The sequence below is a fragment of the Malaya genurostris genome, chromosome 3 (assembly GCF_030247185.1).
Source record: "Malaya genurostris strain Urasoe2022 chromosome 3, Malgen_1.1, whole genome shotgun sequence".
Taxonomy (NCBI): domain Eukaryota; kingdom Metazoa; phylum Arthropoda; class Insecta; order Diptera; family Culicidae; genus Malaya; species Malaya genurostris.
The window spans coordinates 102,433,851-102,454,438 of record NC_080572.1 but is presented as its reverse complement, the minus strand read 5'-3'; the positions used below and the strand labels follow the sequence as shown (position 1 = coordinate 102,454,438).

General features: G+C 36.4%; 1 protein-coding gene across 4 annotated transcripts in view; it reads right to left on the bottom strand.

Moving 5' to 3' along the window:
* Positions 1-20,588, bottom strand: part of LOC131437179 (uncharacterized) — a 74,691-nt gene that overhangs the window by 31,772 nt on the left and 22,331 nt on the right. The window contains exon 1 of one of the 4 annotated variants that reach the window (XM_058606355.1): positions 11,246-11,371. The exons of 1 other annotated variant lie outside the window; for it this stretch is intronic. The gene's annotated coding sequence lies outside the window, so the exon portion shown is untranslated. Of the gene's footprint in view, positions 1-11,241; positions 11,372-20,588 lie in introns of those variants that run through there. 2 more of the 4 variants (XM_058606354.1, XM_058606353.1) reach the window with 2 other exon arrangements.

Here is a 20,588-nt window from a genome sequence, read left to right as displayed (position 1 = left end):
AGAACTTCAAGACTCATTGTATGTGTCGAATGCATGCAGCCTAAAGCAATTCGCAAACAACGGTACTGAATTCGCTCAAGTTTGATAATATGAGAATTTGCAGCGGAACGAAAACAAACGCATCCATATTCCATCACTGAAAGTATCGTTGTCTGATACAATTTTATTAGATCTTGCGGATGAGCACCCCACCAAGACCCTGTTATTGTTCGAAGAAAATTTACTCTTTGTTGGCATTTCGTTATCAGATACCTAATGTGTCCTCCCCACGTGCATTTGGAATCAAACCACACCCCGAGGTATTTGAAAGTCAAAACCTGTTCGATTATTCTTCCCATCATATGAAGCTGAAGTTGCGCGGGATCATGCTTTTTTGAAAAGACGACCAGCTCTGTTTTCTCCGCAGAGAATTCGATACCAAGATGAACAGCCCAAACGGACAATTTATCTAAGGTATCTTGCAATGGTTTTTGCAGATCAATAGCTTTGGATCCAGTAACTGAAACCACGCCATCATCTGCCAATTGTCTTAGTGTACATGGGGTTACTAGACAGCTGTCAATGTCATTCACGTAAAAATTATAGAGGAGCGGACTGAGGCATGAGCCTTGCGGGAGACCCATGTAGCTAATTCTGATTGTTGCCAAATCGCCATGTGAAAAATGCATGCGTTTCTCTGACAAAAGGTTGTGCAAATAATTATTTATAACCGCTGGGAGTCCATGTTGGTGGAGCTTGTCTGAAAGAACATCAATGGAAACTGAATCAAATGCTCCTTTAATGTCTAAAAATACAGATGCCATTTGTTGCTTTTGAGCGAAGGCAATTTGGATGTCAGACGAAAGTAATGCAAGGCAATCATTCGTCCCTTTATTTCTACGGAAGCCAAACTGAGTATCTGACAACAAACCGTTCGTCTCGACCCAAGTGTCGAGACGTCGTAGAATAATTTTTTCGAACAATTTTCTGATGCAGGACAACATCGCAATGGGTCTATATGAGTTGTGATTGGAAGCTGGTTTCCCCGGCTTTTGAATGGCGATAACTTTCACTTGTCTCCAGTCAGGTGGAACAATATTTTGCTCAAGAAACTTGTTGAACAATTCCAACAAACGTCTTTTTGCGAGGTCGGGCAGATTCTTCACCAAGTTGAATTTAATTCTGTCCAATCCAGGAGCGTTATTGTTACAAGACATGAGTGCTATGGAAAATTCCATCATTGAAAAGGGGCTATCAATGGAATCATCATTTGAAGAAGACTCCCTAACAATGCTATGCGTAGGAACGGAATCTGGACAAACTTTCCTCGCAAAATCAAATATCCATCGATTCGAGTACTCCTCACTCTCATTTCCTACGTTACGATTCCTCATTCGTCTGGCCGTATTCCAAAGAGTGCTCATTGAGGTTTCTCTTGACAAACCTTCCACAAAATGTCTCCAATAGCTGCATTTCTTAACCCGAAGTATGTTCTTGTACTTGGTTTCTAAAACCAAGAATTTTTCAAAATTCTGAGGAGTTCCTCCTCCTCGTTTTAAAAACGTCTTGAAAGCATTTTGTTTCGCGTGTTTAGCATCTGAGCACTCTTTGTCCCACCAAGGATTTGGAGGTCTTCTGTTAGACGATGGACCAAGAAATCGTTTGGTTTGGGCTTGTTCTGCGGCCTCCAGAATCGAACAAACGAGGAAGTCATATTCTTCAAGTGGGGGAAGCTCTTCCATTGAAGTTAAGACACTTGAAATATTACTTTGGTATTTAATCCAGTCAATATTTTTTGTCAAATCATATGGAATATTAACTGAATTAGCAATGCCTTTGTTACTGCTAATTGAGATGATGATTGGTAAATGATCGCTACCATGTAAATCAGGAAATACTTTCCAGGTGCAATCTAGTCGAATTGAAGTCGAACAAAGAGATAAATCTAATGCACTTGGACGTGCAGGAGGTCTTGGGATCCGTGTCATGCTACCCATATTTAGTACCGTCATGCTAAAATTGTCGCAAATATTATATATTAGAGATGATCTGCTATCATTGTAAACGGAACCCCACATCATTCCGTGCGAATTGAAATCTCCTAAAATCAAACGTGGAGCAGGAAGGGCTTCGACAATTTCATTAAGCTGTCGTTGTCCAACTTGAGCTCTTGGAGGAATATATACCGAAGCAATGCAAATGTCCTTTCCTTTAATGTTTATTTGACAAGCAACAACTTCTATACTAGAAGTCGAAGGAATGTTTAATCTATAAAAGGAATAACATTTCTTAATTCCTAAAAGCACTCCACCATACGGGGAGTCTCTGTCGAGACGTATAATGTTAAAGTCATTAAAATTTAAGGCTATGTTTGATGTAAGCCATGTTTCGCACAAAGCAAATACATCACATTTTTGACTATGCAACAATACTTTAAATGAATCAAGTTTTGGCATGATGCTTCGACAATTCCACTGCAGGACAGTGATTGAATCATTTGCGGCGGATGATAAATTATCCATCAAATGATACAAAACCTGAAAGAGCTGGCCATTGAGCTGATAACTGTTTCAAAAAAGTTCTAGCTATTGGAAGGAATGCTGTTATGATGGTCTTTAGAGGTTCAGAAATATTGAATGCAGCGAAAATCCATTCTACAATTTCCGAAAATTTCAGTAATCCTGTTGGTGAATGTGAAATGGAGCCCACTGGATTATTGTCTTTTCTTGAGCTAGTTCCTGGATTGGTTTGTGAATTTGACAAACCAGGAGGCACAGTTTTTGGTTTTTAATTTGGCTTTTTAGCTTTAACACGGGGATCTTTTTTTGAAGGTATAATTTTAGGTGTCTTTTTTGGTATTTTGTGGTTTGTTAATCTCCTCTTAACAGACCCTTGAGGAGTGACAAACGAGGTATCTTCACTATTTCCGTCAGAGTCAGATTCCTCTGGCTCCGCAAGATTTGAAAAACCGTTTTCGGTTTCCAAAGGGGAGACATGTATGACCGTTTTGAGCATTTCTGCATATGTGCGCTTAGACCGTGCTTTTAAAGAAAGCTTCATTTTGTCTTTACGCAGCTTAAATGCAGCGCACACTGAAAGATCATCATGAGGGCTTTCCCCACAATAAACACATTTTTCAACATCTTTATCGCAAAGATTATCCTTATGAGGCCCTTGACATTTGATACATTTGGACTTATTACTACAGTAAGTAGCTGTATGTCCGAATTTTTTACAGTTCGTGCAATTCATAACATGCGGTACGAAAAGCCGAACAGGAAGACGAATTTTATCGATATAGACATGGCTAGGCAATGCAGATCCGGCAAATGTTACGCGAAACGAATCTGAGGGACGATAAGACTTTTTTCCATCGACAATAGATGCTGAGTACAATTGTTTGCACTCGAGTATCTTAACTCCCTCAAGCATGGAGTTTTTAAAACGGCCAACTCCATTTTTAAGTAAATCATCTGCTGTCAGACTTGCTTCAGTCACAACACCGTCAATTTCTACCTCCTTCGATGGAATGTAAACTCGATATTCAATAGCAAATAATTTACAGGTTACAATATCGTTTGCCTGTTTCAAGTCGTTAACTACAACTCGAATTTTATCTCTATTAACCTTACAGATTTCTTTAACTTCAGAGAAATGTGATGTCAAATCCTTTGTAATTTGCATCAAGTTTAAAATCTTTTCTTTTTTTCGAAGATAGACTATCCATGGCCCAGTGGTACCCTGTGGATAATGTTTAGCCCTCGGAGTATTTAAACTTTTACTAGTATCCGGAATCGGATTCGGATGATCTTCCATGAGATCATCCATTACATTAAATTTTTTTTGTAAATTAATAATACCAAAATAAAAACTTATGTTTAGTAAAATTTCAGATATAAGAAATAAAAAATAAATTAAATTAAATCTACCTTGTAGCTGATGTCTCTGTTCCTTTATCGTGAAGAACGACGTGAAGCTCTTCCAACGATTTCCAATTGGCAGTCTTTTGCTGTTTCCAATTGGCAGTCTTCTGTCGTTTACTGCTATCTCAGTTGCTCTGCCGTCGTTGTGAACACCACTGCACTTGCTGTACCTGACCCCAGGTACAGTGCTTTTGCTCTTGGTGGCGATCAAATGCGATGCTTGCAGTGTAGCACCTCGCGATATATGCCGTCTCTTTTGATCCTACGCAGCGTACAAATTCTGGTACCTGGTAGATCAGCACTGGGTTGCTTTAGCACCTCTGTGCCTTTGCACCCCTTCGTCTTCGCACCTTTATGCGATGGCACCTCTGTGACTCGTCACTTCTATGCTCTCGCACCTCTGTGTCTCTGTCACCCAGAACGCTATTGAATGGTTTTGAGATCGGATGTTTACTTTTTGAGTTATATGAAGTTTTATGTCAAAATTTTCAGTTTTTTGACAATATCTGTCACAATTGACCTTGAAACCAGAATGTGTTTTCAGACTTAGATTCCGCACGGTGATAGCTATCCAACAAGCCATAGATTGTTAAAATCCGTCCATTTTTAACGGAGATATCGATATTTTTGGGTAGGACATATTCCAGTAGTAGGAGTTTCACGCACTTAGTGATAAAGCGATTTTTCTGAGCAAAGTGAAACACGATTCTTTATACTGTTACATACAATTATTTCTAAGTAACAAAAAGACTGTGTATAGCATCTTTTTTCATGGTAATTTGCCTCGAACCGATTTTAGCACGGTTCGTTTTTGGCAACAATAACAATAATAAACGTTCGAATATGATATATATAAACCAGATGATGGCAGCATTTCCGAGTTGAGAACAATGCCATGATTAAATTTATTTAAACTACTTACAGCAATAAATGCTGGAAGAACATAACACCCATATACCATTCGAATCAGTTCGTCGAGATCAGCAAATATGTGTGTGACAAATAATTTCGCTCAATATTCTCGGAGGTGACTCGACCGTTTTCTACAAATTCTGATTCATCTGAGAAGCCGTATACTCCCAAACAAGCATCCTGAATTTCATTTGGATCCATTTAAAATAATATAACTAATTTTTCTCGTAGATGGCTGAATCGATCTAAGATTCAAATTGAATCTAAGAACCATCTAAGATTCAAATTGAAGGCCTTAAGATCCTATAAAACATCTCGCTTTTTACTCAGATCTGACTTCCGGTTTAGAAGATTCAGGGTGATTAGTATAGAAATGTCTATTCCACGTAAATTAATCAGGTTATCGGGTTTGCAGATTTGGATAATTCATAACCAAATGAACTTATTTCAGTTTTAGTGTTTTTCAATTTTTGATTCAGAAGGTACTACGATTTCTCAAAGATGTCTGCACTGATTTTCAAACATTTTGATTCAAATGTAAACTGTACAGCTCCTTAGGTGAATTTAACTGACTTCGGCTACATCGATTTTCGAATTCTGGTTCCAGTCCGAATCGTTTCTCAAAGCTCACTCGTTTTCTCAAGAAATGCCAACTCGAATTTCAAAAACGAAAATTCAAATTAAAGGACTTACGGTCCCATACAAAATTGGTCAATTTTATCCGATTCTGACTTCCGATTCTAGAATTACAGAGTGATCAAATTTCAAAATTCGAACCGATGTAGAAGGTGACAATTCCAAAAAACTTGAAAGTTGGACTCAAAACTATTGCAATTTATTCGTTTTTGGCCATACGAATTGGTTTGGGTTATGCTGGTTCCTGAATACCGGCTCTGGAAGTACCCTAAATAACTGTAAACTCTGAAGTGAAACTTACGTCGACATTTCATGGAATGTTCAATCAACTGTCACAATTTTAGACTAAATATTACAGGGTAATGAGTGATTAAAATCTCAATTTGCCGCTTGAAATGACGGTCAATAAAATAATGCCCTGAGAACTAAAACACCAAAGAATATTAATGCAAAAAACACATGCGGATTGATAAAAAAAGGTATCATCTCACTGCTAGGTGGATTAAGCTCGTTTTTTTACTACAAAGCAAAATGAATTATGATTTTGATTTAAATTAATCTATCAAATATGCCCGTTTTGTAAGCCTCACAAACCCACACCAACGATGTTAACGGGAGCTGGTGGTTTTTACAGCCATTGAACTTCTGTTCCACCTCTCTTGGAACCCTCAACGAGTGAACACGGTGAAAATTTGAGCATATCGCGTGAAAAGATTTTCACCCGTACTTTTGCGACTGTCACGTATCGAGATTTTCAGTGAAAAGAAACGTAAACTAACTCGACGTCAACATTTCAAAAGGGCCTAAAGAGTGTAATCGTCACATTATCTCCAAACCATTATTTTCTTTTCATAGATAGTCTGAGTGCAATTGAAGCTATTCGCTCAAACGCTGCTTGCCAAAATGAACCTTTTTTCTTGGGCAAAATAAAACAGTCCCTGAACGTCATATTGAATAATAATTATCAAATCACAATAGTTTGGGTTCCGGCTCATTGCTCCATTCCAGGCAATGAAAGAGCCGATAGTTTAGCTAAACGTGGTGCTATTGAGGGTGAGATTTATGAGAGACCGATTGCTTTCAACGAATTCTATAGCGCGTCTCGCCAAAGAACACTTGCCAGCTGGCAAGCTTCTTGGGATAAAGATGATCTGGGTCGGTGGATGCACTCAATTATTCCTAAAATATCGACAAAGGCATGGTTCAGGGGACTGGATGTGAGTAGAGATTTCATTCGTGTGATGTCCAGACTCATGTCCAATCACTACACGTTAGATGCACATCTCCTTCGAATTGGACTTTCCGAGACTAATCATTGTGCTTGCGGCGAAGGTTACCGCGATATTGACCATGTTGTTTGGACATGCGTGGAGTTTCGTGATGTCAGATCTCAACTAATAAATTCCTTGCGTACCCAAGGTAGACTATCCAATGTCCCAGTTCGCGACATTCTTGCTTGTCGTGACCTTCCATACATGAAACTTCTTTATCATTTTATTAAATCCATTGGAGTTCCAATTTGAATTTTATTTTATGTTAGACTGTTTTCTCTTCCATGAGTTAAACCAATAGCCAACTATAGGATATTGAATATAAGTGGTGAACTGATACAAACAAACCTGAAATAGTTATAAGATCATGTACAAAATAACTGTATTTTATTTAATGTAATTTAAAATAGCAACTCGCTTGATAAAAACAGTGTTTAGATTAACTAATGAGTACCAACATACTAATATGATATTCGAAATGTATTAGGTTTAAACTACTATGTATTGTGGATGCCACGGCGAAGAAAAACTTATGTATATTGCCTATGAAATAAACGTATTTATGAAAAAAAAAGGGCCTAAAAACAATTGACAGATTTTCTTTGTTTACTTTCTCTTTCGACTATATCTGCGTTATTATACAAACGTTCGTTACATATTTGGTAATGTTTGAAACATGGAGATATTATCTTTCATCCTACACGAATACTTTGTAGGTACACGTGAAAATTAAGGAGATATTCACAAAAGAGAAAGTAAACAAAGAGCAACTCTCATTGGTTTATGTGCCCTTATGAAATGTTGACATCGAACTGGCAATATAGCTCAACTTGCTGTGCCATCAATCGGTGTCATTTCAAGTGAGGTGACACCACCCAAAAGTGAAGAATAAGAAGAACTTCTATGCAGATTTTCTGAAATAAATATTCATGTTTTTATGGGTAGAATCCTAATGATTTATATGTAAATTTTGAAAATCTCCAACCAATATTTAAAATAACAGTTTTCTGGTATCTAAATGTGATATGAGTACTACACTACATTTTATATATAAATCAAATAATTTTTACTGGATTGTGCATTAAACAGCTTTAAAATGGCAGTCCATTAAAACCTACGTGAAAAGTAGGGTCTGACCGCAACATCTTAGAGCTAAGGCAGTGTGTCTTATTAAATATGTTATAAAAAAGTAGGGTGGAAAATATTCACATAACTTTTCACGTAACTATGATTGATCGTTTTTTTTAAATGAAAAAAAAATGTTTTTTTCTGGAAAAAGATGCCAGTTTTCAGGTCTGGTTCTAGGCGCGAATGTCAAAACCCCTTGAATCAAATTGTTTATTTTTCGGAACAACTGTTTTGCAATAAAAAATTCTCGTCAACGTGTAAACATATTTATGTGAAGTACAAATGGTCGGGTAATCGATCAGAAAAAAAAATTTACCCGTACCCGACCCGTACCCGAGTGAGTAGTAAATTTTTTTACCCGACCCGACCCGTACCCGAGTAAGCAGTAAATTTTTTTTACCCGTACCCGACCCGTACCCGATTGAAAATAAAATTTTTTACCCGTACCCGACCAAAAACCCGTCGGGTACGGGTACGGGTCGGGTTTCGGGTAAAATACCCGATACCCGACCATCTCTAATAAAAACCCATCACAAATACATGCGTACAATACAAATGTATGTGGATAGCTTATTTTCGATACACTCTTTAGTTGTAGAAAATCGATTGAGTGGTCTCTGAGAAAATCCAGGAAGTCCAATCCAGGTAAATATCAAAAGCAGCCATGAGAACCAAGAGACCTTTCATTTGAATCGGTCCAGCCTGCTATGGAATTCTACCGAATCCATCTTTCGGTTCATATTTTTATCGAACGTTTTTATGTACAGGGCACTGAAAAATCGAGCAAAATATTTTCAACTATCCGTTAAAATCTTTACCAGGTCTGATTAGTTGATGATCAAATACATTAATTTACCCAAACAATAATTTTGTTTATGATAACAAATTTATGACTAGTTCGCCTCAAGAAATTTGAGTGATTGTTACTAAAATCTAACCACTTGCCTGACTCAAAAAGGTCAATTTTGACTAGTGACTAGCGACGTATTGGAGATCGATAAAAAATAAACTGTCGTTACGTTTCAATGACATGCTGACACAGCCTATCTTTCCGTAACATGGGAATAACTTGTTTTCAAATAAACTAATTAAATCTTAGTCACGAACAACATCGTAAACATTTGATGAATCCAAAATACTTTTCTATCATCACTCTTTTTTTTGTCGAGCGAAATTCAATTTTAATTAGGGATTTTTTGTGCACCAAAATCAAAGTCTGTTTATAAAGATACGAGAAAGCAAACTACGATATTACGTAACGTTCCCAAATACTCAAAATGAATCCATGTACACTAAATTCTTATTAGTTATTACTTCAAATTCCTTCCACCTAGAAAAGACCTCAGTGTAGTTTCAATAAAAGTAATATTCTTATTTCATGTATGTTTCATTTTCTTGCGACCAGAGATATCCATCTCCTGTGTGTGACGAAGAGCAAGTGTAATTTCTCCCCTTGCACTGACAACATTAACGAAGGTCTGTCACACATAAACATTACTGTGACTTTATAAACGCATTATGAAAGCGCGTGTTTATTTCCTTTCACCTCTAGCACCGGATCAAACCAAAGTTCTGGAGCAGAGCTCTCAAATACTCTGAGGTGGACGCATTTATTTTTACCGAAGTGTACACGCCGGTGAGCATTCTGGTGTACGATTCGCATAAAAGAAGCGTAGGGCACGCATATTCTGCAAAAATACAATTTATCGTTGAAATTTCGGTTTCCCTTCCTGCGAAAAAGACTATCAAAGCAAGTCCAGGTAAGAAGTGTTCGCTGACCAGCACGCGCCAGTGGTCACTTGAGTGTATTTAGGCGAGAACGCATGAGAGCGATTCATGCGAAGAGAATGTAGTTCACTCGCAACAGCTTCTTTAACCAAAAGCACATATTCAAATTCTGTCTATTCGTCACTGAGAAGAAGTACGCTTCCCTTTTTGTGCGTTATTTGCCGGCTGCGTCCCCAGTGTAGGCATGAAACTTACACGGTGGTGAAATGTCATCACTGCCTGCGACTCCATAATGTAGTTTCAATATTCCCACAAACAAAAAGTTTTCCGCGTTTCATGTTCGTTATCATAAAATAGCCATCTGAATCAATCATAAAACTATATTTACGGTTCCGGAAGTACCGGAAATAAAAGTAGAGAACTTAAAAACTCACTTCACTTTCTCGGAGATTAACAGACTGGAGTTTTTCTCAGAGATGACTGGACCGGTCTTATGGTCTCGTTGGCAAATATTGGTAAGCGTTGAAGCACGCTTTTGTGAACTACCCGAATAAATCTGAATGAAATTGTTTCAACTAGTTATTTATTTATATGACGATTTTCAATTTTCATTTCATTCACCTGAAAATTCGAAACCGGAAGACGGATCTGAATAAACTTCAATAGCAGTCGACAGTACTTTTAGTTCAAATCTAGCACAGGAGAAATTAATTCACTCATCTCTTAGTAATCAATGTGAGTTACATTCCTTATATTATGTATTGGAATTCAAAACCGGAAATACAACACATTAATTATCTGGTCATATTGAGCCTTTTCAATAATACAAGGAACAAATTCGGTTTAATTTAAAATATTACAACATATTTTCGAAGACTCAAAGCCAAAAGTTTATTCATGTTGCTACTAATCAATATAGCTATTACTTAGGAGCCATTGATGTCATATTAATCTCAAGAATGGAACTAACTTGCTAATTTATTGTTACAGATACTTAAACTAGATACAAGAAGCTCAACCGAACCGTTCCCGGAATGATGCTTTTATTTATTTTGAACACAAAAGACCGGACCTTAAATCTCCACGCAATACTGGAATATGTTCTTGCAAAATAATGATTTAGATAAACATTTTGACCTCTATCCAAACACTGCTCAACTCATGCATCAATCTTACAGCGCTGCGAACCTTTGAAAATTGTAACATTTCGCAAATAAAAGAAAACCGGTGAGTTATTTTTAAAATATCCGTTCGTTTTGTTTGTTCCACACAGACAATATGCTTCAAGCCATTAAATTCAGCGGGCCCTGGCTAATACAGGCATTTTTTTCACGAAATATGCGATCCCATTATTGTAGCCGGTATGACGAAACGAATCACAACCCGTGCCCCGACACTATTTTTAACTATCGCATCGCATTGAGATTATCACTTGACACACGTCCGAGGAATTTTAAATTCATTTCACTAGACGTTGCAACGAATACATTTTTTTCCTTAACCTAAACGGCGTCTCACATCTGCGAACTTGATCGATATCTAAAATTGTCTTGCTGATCAATGATCAACGCATCGAAAGCAACAACTGCAACAACAAAAATCGTCACACAAAACGCATTCCACACACAGAGAGCTAACAAAAACAAAACGGGAAAGGAAATCACAAACGGAGGAAAAACTGCGTAGAAAAGAAAAACGCGAGCGGTGCGCGATCGAACGGTTCGGTCGGGGCCTAATTCCGGACCAGAACTGAACTAAACGAGAACGAGTCAACGACTGAGTTCGCACACGGTTTATTGATACTTAAAAATCATACATGAGAAACGAATATCACTCTCGCAACAGACGGTAAAGTTCTGAGTATGTAGAATTGGGAAAATGATCACTTTGACGAGAGAAAAAGAGAAAAAGGTAGATTTTCCTCGCAAAAATAGAGTACCTGGTCACATTTTCAAGCTTCGGTGCAATTTCCAATTGCTAGGTCTTGTTAGTTGAATGCCTAACAAACTCACTCCGGAAACACCGGAAATAGTGGTCCAGATCGAAATTCTCGTCGATTTTCCACATCGTTAATCAAAGGCAACACACAAACGTCAGTTAAAAAGTTCTCGGTATGACAAAGAGCATTTTTCCTAAATTTCGGTTTTTATTCATCAAAGTATTCCAAAGGCACTCTAACATTTATACACCACTATAGTAAAACGCGTTATTCGTACGTAGCCTCAAAACCAGCTTATTTTTCAAATCTGAAAACAGAAAATAGCTGCGGGGAGCTAAATCTGCCGAATATGGTGGATGTGCTAGAAAATAAACACAGCTCGATGAGATTGGAAATTGTCTGTGTGTGTATGTGTGTGCACTTTCTAAAGATTTTTTATCCGCTCGATTTTCTCAGAGATGGTTGAACCGATTTCAGCAAGGTTAGGCTCCTTTGAAAGTCACTATTGAATTGTGAATCATGTTCGAAGATCAAGTGGCTATAATTTCTGGCCCCGAAGATATAATGGTATAAGTGACGTAACCGACAAAACGCGTCAAGTTCGAAAATCAAATGGCTGTCATTTCTGGTTCTAGATATATAATGATATAAGTGACGTAACCGACAAAAACGCGTTGTTTTTACAGTTCAATTTTCTCCGAGATGACGGAACCAATTTCAACAAGCTTAGGCTAGTTTAAAAGCTACTATTAGACTATTGATCAAGTTTAAAAATCAAATGGCTGTATTTTCTGGTTCTGGAGATATTATGAAAGTGATGTAAACAACCAAACGCGTTGTTTTCTAGTCTAGGCTCATTTGAAATCTACTACTGAATTATGAACCAAGTTCGCAGACCAAATGGCTGCCAGTTCTGGTTCCAGAGATATAAAGGTGTAAGTGACGTTACCGACAAAACGCGTTGTATTTTTACCGTTCACTTTTCCCACAGATGGTTTTGCCAATTTCTACAAGTCTAGGCTTCGAAAGCTACTATTGAATTTTGGGTGAAGTTCGAATATCATATGGTTGTCACATCCGGTTCTGAAGATATAATAGTATAAGTGACGTAACCGACAAGCCGCACATTTATTTTCGGCTGAATTTTTTTCGAAAATGACGTAACGAGTTTTGATAAACTTATGTCAATTAAATTTGAAAGAGTTATGGCGAACATTTCCGGTTCGAGAGATGTAATGTAATATGTGACGTAACCTCGAAAAACCTAGATTTGTTTGAAAGCTACCATTAGGTTATTTGACAAGCTCGCAATACTAATGGCCGAGCATAGAGTCTTACAAATATTTTAATGAGACGATTTTAATGGCAAGAGAAAGATATTATCACGCCACAAGATGGATTAAGAGGGGTTTTTGTTTTTCATTCCCGGGCGTCTAACCAACGATTCAATATTGCTGTTTTACCGTTTTACCCTTTTCAAGGTAATCAATGAACAAATTCCTTTCTAGAAATACAACGACCGTAAGCTTGCCTGCTGATTTTTTAGTCTTCGGACGCTTTTGTCCTTTTTGACCAGCTGCTGTCCTTCCGGTTGGCTGTCGAGTTGACTAACGTGTATAATGATTTTTTTTTGTTTCAATTATAGAGGCTTTAACATCTTAGGTCATTCGCCTCTTCGGACCAGAAAATCTTTCTGACCCTATGTGCGGGGTTGGGAATCGAACCCAGGCGGGCTGCGTGAAAGGCATCGACTATCCCATCACGCTATACCCGTCCCCGCAAGTGTATAATGATGGTTCCTTGTTTCATCCATTGTAATGTATCGACTCTAAAAGCTACCTATAATTCAATAGACCCGCTCTTCGGAATTATGATTTGTTTGGAGTAGGGAAACTTTTCGTGCAATCTCCGAACACCTACGCATGGAAAAAATCCCGAAAATATAGTCAAATATGTTCCAGGACGTTGGTTCTGAGAGAATGTTCTACACTTACGAGCCACATTTAATTACGACCAACAATAACTTCCACGTCTGTTTTTAGCTAGAAGAACCTGCTTCTTTTTATATCGCAGAACTAGTAGCAGTTCTTTATAGCCCGGGTAGTACTGAATCATTACCCTCAAACCACCATTTGAATTTGACAAGTCGTCTCAGCACTATTATTAATAGACATAAGCCGTTCTTCCAGGTAACGATCATGGTAATCGCAGTGCTACAAAAAAAATTACCAGTTGAACAATTGGATTAATTGGCCAAACTTGGTGCACTTCATGGAAAAGTTCACGACAGGCTCACAGCTTTCAATGAATTTGACAGAGCCTCTAGCCAAAAACATTCCTCAGTTGGCAAACTTCATGGGACAATGATGATCTAGGTCGGTGACTGCACTCAATAATTTCTAAAGTTTCGACAAATGGATGGTTCAAGGATTTGAATATAAGTTGGAATTTCAATCGAATGATGTCCAATCATTACACGCTTGATGCACATTAGAGATGGGCCAAATAGTTCATTTCATAGAACCGTTCAGTGATGCAGAGTTCTATTAAAAGAACTAGTTCTCGAGAGCCGTTCGTTCGTTCTTTTCATAGTTAGTTTGCTTGTTGAATGACTAACCGAGATCCCAATTAGAACTGAGGTTCATATTATACTGTGTTCTACCGTTCTCGAAAAAGATTGAGCGAGCAAAAAAGGTCACGACTTTGAACTGAAGAACTACCGTTCTTAAAAAAAGAAATAAGAACTATACTCTTTTGAACCGCTCGCGAACGAATTGCTCATCTTTAATGCACATCTCTGAAGTAAATCTTTGTGCTAGGGATGAAGAGCAAATTTTCTTCGCTTTGTTCAAAATTTGACTCGTTATGACGTATAAGCCTCCATGAACATATGTCGTGTGAATTTCCTTTTTTCTTCTCTGTAGATATGAAGTAAAACAAACAATTTCCAAATGAACTGTCTTGAAACTACCATGAAAAGAAATTGTAAAACGATTGAAAATATTTTACTTGCTGAGAAGATCAAATCTAATGAGAACAAAATTTGAAAATTTTCAACTTTTGAATAAAAAAATGATTTCTACTACATTATCTTGTACTTGATCGAACTCAAGAAGATTCTAGACCAACACGAGTGTACTCGAACAGGAATCGCTTGCATTCAATTATCTGTAATCAGCCAACCTGTGAAACTCTACTTGCAAGATTTCACATCTCACTAAGTGTTTAGCACTACGATGCAAGAGTATGCTGAAATACAAACATTTATTGTACTATTCATTTGCCACACCGACATTAACATTTTCAAACGGAAAAGATCAAAACAGAATCGATTATGGCATCGTTGATCACAATCAACTTCGTTGTATTGTATCCGATAGCCATCATAGAGTATTGCACGGGACAGGAGCAAAAGCATCAGTTATATGTGCTCGAGATCTCTAGGGGCTTGTGGGGAAATATGGCCGCCTAAAAATTATTAATGAAAGATAGAATGGAGTGCATGGAATTATTTCTTAAAGTGCAGCTATCCGTAAATCTACCATCACCCAGTTAGTTTCAAGTTGGAACGAGTAGCTGTATTGAAAAACCGTCTCTTATTTCCCCTAGTAGTGCGATAACGCCTTTCTCTTGTCATTCGAAAAGTTTTATTATAACATTTTCGATGTGAATACGTTTTTCTTTACTATGGGGCTTCAAGGCGACACACAGATGCCCCTCCCACATCTTAGAGTTTAAGCACTTATACCTTATGATCAAAAAAGAACCGGAATTTTCATTTTAAAATTCCCGCGCTTGTCCATTCGGTAAACTTTTATTCTCTCAGCGTTGGCAACACTTTTATACACATTCTGTCAAATTTTGACGCATATCGTACGATTAGTTTTTGTTTGGCGTCTATACAAAGAAGTTGAAAAATTTTCGTCTGGCGATTTTTATAATGGATGAAAATTTAGAACAACGTGCGTGCATCAAATTTTGTGTTGCAAATGGATTTAAGTGTTCCGAAACGTTGAAAATGTTACAAAAGGCCTTTGGTGAATCGTGTCTAGGAAAAACACAGGCATACGAGTGGTATAAACACTTCAAAGGTGGTCGTACAAGCTTGGATCATGATGAGATCCCTGGCCGCCCAACAACATCTGTTACTGAAGAAAACATTGTCTCGGGGAAGCAAATCGTGTTGGAAAATCGTTCTGTACCGATTAGAGAGATTGCTGTGTTGTTGGGCATCTCTTCTGAATCAGCCGAACACATTTTAACTGATGTTTTGGGTTTGAAACGCGTCGCTTCTCGGCTGGTGCCAAAAAAGCTGAATTTCATTCAATGCGCTGGCTCACACAGCGTTGGTTGTGTCGCAGTTTTTGGCCAAAAACTCAACCAATATCATCAACCAAGCACCGTACTCTCCAGATATGGCCCCGTGTGAATTTTTCCTCTTCCCCAGACTCAAATTGCCATTGCGGGGAACGCGTTTTGAGATCATAGAGACCATAAAAGAGAATTCGCTGCGTGAACTAAAGGCCATAAGTTCGGCGGCCTATAAAACTTGTAGGGAAAATTGGAATTGGCATGCATGAATTGCCGCAGGAGGAGAGTACTTTGAAAGCGATAATAAAGAAATTTATTTAAAATTTAAATTTTGCGTTTTTTAATAAAATTCCGATTCTTTTTTGATCATAAGGTATTATTAAATGCAAAAAAGGTGAAATATACAACACAGATAGCACAAAATTAAAGTTTTTTTTTTCTAAATATTTAGTATCAACGTCGAAAATTCAGCATGTAAGAATTCAAATTCAGTTTCAGGAACCTAATTTCGGTCGGTTCATGTCAAAAAGCTTAGTTCCAGAATATACCCACATTGTGAAATGATTTTAATTAATCGGTTCATTTTAGAACCAGCAAATGTATTCCAAGGAACTAAGATTTTCGTCTGTTGAAATAGATAAATCGGGATTTATCCGTTTTGATTTGTGCTAAGCACTGTTTCATCGTTTTGCTGATCTTTCGTCGGGAAAATGCATTCAATATAGATTCATCGGATCTTTCAAGTACCAGTAAATTCATGATTTGAAATCTATTTGATATTTTGTTCCATTGAAATGCTAGTATCAGTATTATTGTAATTCGAACCATGTGCAGTATTGTCTCAAAAGTGTAATGACATAGTATAAAAACCTGTTTTAATCCACCTAGTGATGTAATGATGTCTTTCTCATATCAATCATACTATCATATATAATACTGTGGTATTCTTCAAAATAATTTTCTTCGAATCCTAAAAACAATAACCGAAATCGGTTTGTTTGACCGTCTACTGATAAAAAAACTATTAATTGGAGAAGATTTGAGGTCGATTTACTAAACTTTTTACGGTTTTTCGTCCTTTTCAGTGATGGTATACAATTTTTAACACACTTTACCCTATATTTCCGGATCCGGAAGTCGGATCCAGATGAAATTCAGGAATTACGTATGGGACCACAGGACCTTTCACCTAAGTTTATGAAAATCGGTCGCGCCATCTATGAGAAAAGCTAGAAAACATATTTTCATTTTTTTGCACATTTTACCCCATAACTCCGGAACCGGAAGTCGGATCCAAACAATATTCAGGAATTTTGTATGGGACTACAAGACCTTTCATTTGAACCCAAGTTTGTGAAAATCGGTTCATCCATCTCTGAGAAAAGTTAGTGCACTTATTTTCACAATTTTTTGCACATTTTACCCCATAATTCCCGAACCGGAAGTCGGATTCAAATAATATTCAGGAATTTTGTATGGGACCACAAGACCTTTCATTTGAATCTAAGTTTGTGAAAATCGGTTCAGCCATCTCCGAGAAAAGTTAGTGCAAAAAAACGTTACATACACACATACGCACATACACACACACATACACACACAGACATTTTGCGTACTCGACGAACTGAGTCGAATGGTATATGACACTCGGCCCTCCGGGCCTCGGTTCAAAAGTCGGTTTTCACAGTAATTGCATAACCTTTCTATATGAGAAAGGCAAAAATAAAATGCAAATGTATACTTTCGTTTCGGCTGAATTGATGTTTACATATATTTACCTTTATCCTAGGTTGAAATATGTATTGAACATTTTAGTGTGGTCTAGTTCCATAGCAAATCTTAATAATTCTCAATAGTTAAGACTTTACTTCTCACCTGGTTTCGGTTCAATGAGTTAAATTTGAATTCGAACATATGAACTAGACTTTTCTTCGTATAAAAATTCGACCCAGATTATATATGAAAAGGGTTTTAAACTTCCTAAAATTTTAATGGTTTCAATCTTTCGTGAATAAAATGATCCTGCGGTCCTCCGATAAATAAAGCACAATTATTTGAACCAAACCATCTTTGTCTGCCTTTGATATACTTGGGGGATCATTCGAAGAAAGCAAAAAATAGTTCGACTTGTTGCCGTATTTCGGTCGACCCTGCGTTCCAGTTCTCTTCACTGTGACACTGGTTCTCTGGTGTAATTTCTCTGCCACATACCTCCAGTAGACCACTCATTTGTGTCGAAAAGCGAGGACAAGCGAACAAGACGTGTCCTGCCGTCTCTAACTCATTTGGACTCAACCTGTGAAGGTACCACTTGAAACAACCGTGGCCTGAGGAGGAATTGCGTCTGACCGAAGTTCACTTCACCGTCAGGTACGTCGATCTATCCGAAGACTCTTGGAATGAGTCGATGTGTTCAACTGCCCTTGGTTAAGCTGTTCCATTTCCGTTGCCACTCGCGTAAGAAGGCTGTGTTGGTAGTCCTACGGACATTCCTCCTTGATGAGCAGTCCAATGGCCATCATGCTCGTCACTACACAAACTGCTTCTCCAGATACCGTACGGTACGCACTGATCATGCGAAGGTACATCAGTCTATGCATGCTCTCTAGCAATTGTCCGTTGCGTTCCACACGGAGTGCTGACGTCCATACCGGGCTGCCGTACTTGAGGATCGAAACTGTCACCCCTATCAGTAACCTGCGTTTACTGGAGCGCACCGACGAGCTGTTGGCCAACATTCGCGAGAGCGCCACAATCGTCATCCAATGTGCTTGACGAAACTGAGTTTGTCATCGAGTATCACAACCCTTTCTTTTTAACAAATTCAAATTCGAGTATCAATTTCTTTGAAAACAAACAACGGCAATCATGCAGTTATTTTATGATTTATGATTTATGATTTATGATTTATGATTTATGATTTATGATTTATGATTTATGATTTATGATTTATGATTTATGATTTATGATTTATGATTTATGATTTATGATTTATGATTTATGATTTATGATTTATGATTTATGATTTATGATTTATGATTTATGATTTATGATTTATGATTTATGATTTATGATTTATGATTTATGATTTATGATTTATGATTTATGATTTATGATTTATGATTTATGATTTATGATTTATGATTTATGATTTATGATTTATGATTTATGATTTATGATTTATGATTTATGATTTATGATTTATGATTTATGATTTATGATTTATGATTTATGATTTATGATTTATGATTTATGATTTATGATTTATGATTTATGATTTATGATTTATGATTTATGATTTATGATTTATGATTTATGATTTATGATTTATGATTTATGATTTATGATTTATGATTTATGATTTAGGATTTATGATTTATGATTTATGATTTATGATTTATGATTTAATTATATATGATTATCGATTATTTGATTAATCGATTATCAGTTTATCGAATATTTGATTAATCGATTATTAGATTCGATATAATGTTAAATTGATTATTCAATGTATCGATTATTTGATCAGTCGAATAATCGGTTAATCGATAAATCAAATAATCGATTAATCGGGGAATCAAATAATCGATAAATTAATATATTGAATAATCGATCAATCGATATATTAAATACTCGATTAACATACATTGAATAATCGATATATCTAAAAATCGATTAATCGATCTTATGCAAAATCGATTAATCGATATATTGAATGACCGATCAATTGATAAATCGATACATTATCCAATTTAACGTTATATAAATCGAATAATCGATAAATCGCATAATCGATAAATCGATAGATCCATTCAGAATCGAATGAATCGATGAATCGATTGATCAATTGATCGATAAACCGATTAATCGATTAACCAATTATTTGATATATATAGATCATTCTGAATCGAATGAATCGATGAATCGATTGATCAATTGATCGATATACCGAATAATCGATTAACCGATTATTTATATATATAGATCATTTGATTGATCGATTATTTGATTAATCGATTAATCGGTAAATCGATTAATCAAATAATCGTTTAATAGATAAATCAAATAATCGATCAAATTATCGATTGATCGATAGACCAAATAATCGATTAATCGATAAACTAAATAATCGATTAATCAATAAATCACAGACAATTAACTGATAAATTAAATAATCGATTAGTCGATAAATCGAACAATCGATAATATTGGATAATCGATTAATCGATATATTAAATAATCGATTCACTTATATTGAATAATCGATTAATCGATACATTGAATAACCGTTCAATTGATAAATCGATACATTATCCAATTTAACGTTATATAAATCGAATAATCGATAGATCCATTCTGAATCGAATGAATCGATTGATCAATTGATCGATAAACCGATTAATCGATTAACCGATTATTTGATATATATATATATATATATATAGATCATTTGATTGATCGATTATTTGATTAATCGATTAATCGGTAAATCAAATAATCGTTTAATCGATAAATCTAATCGATTAATCGATAACTCGAATTTTCGATTAATCGATAAATCGAATTTTCGATTGATCGATAAAACAAATAATCGATTAATCGATAAAACAAACAATTGATTAATCGAGAAATCAAATTTGATTTATCGATTAACCGACTATTCAATTTTTCGAGTAATCGATTAATCGATATATTGAATATCGATATTAATCAATAAATCAAATAATCGACTAATCGATATATTGAATTATCGATTAATCG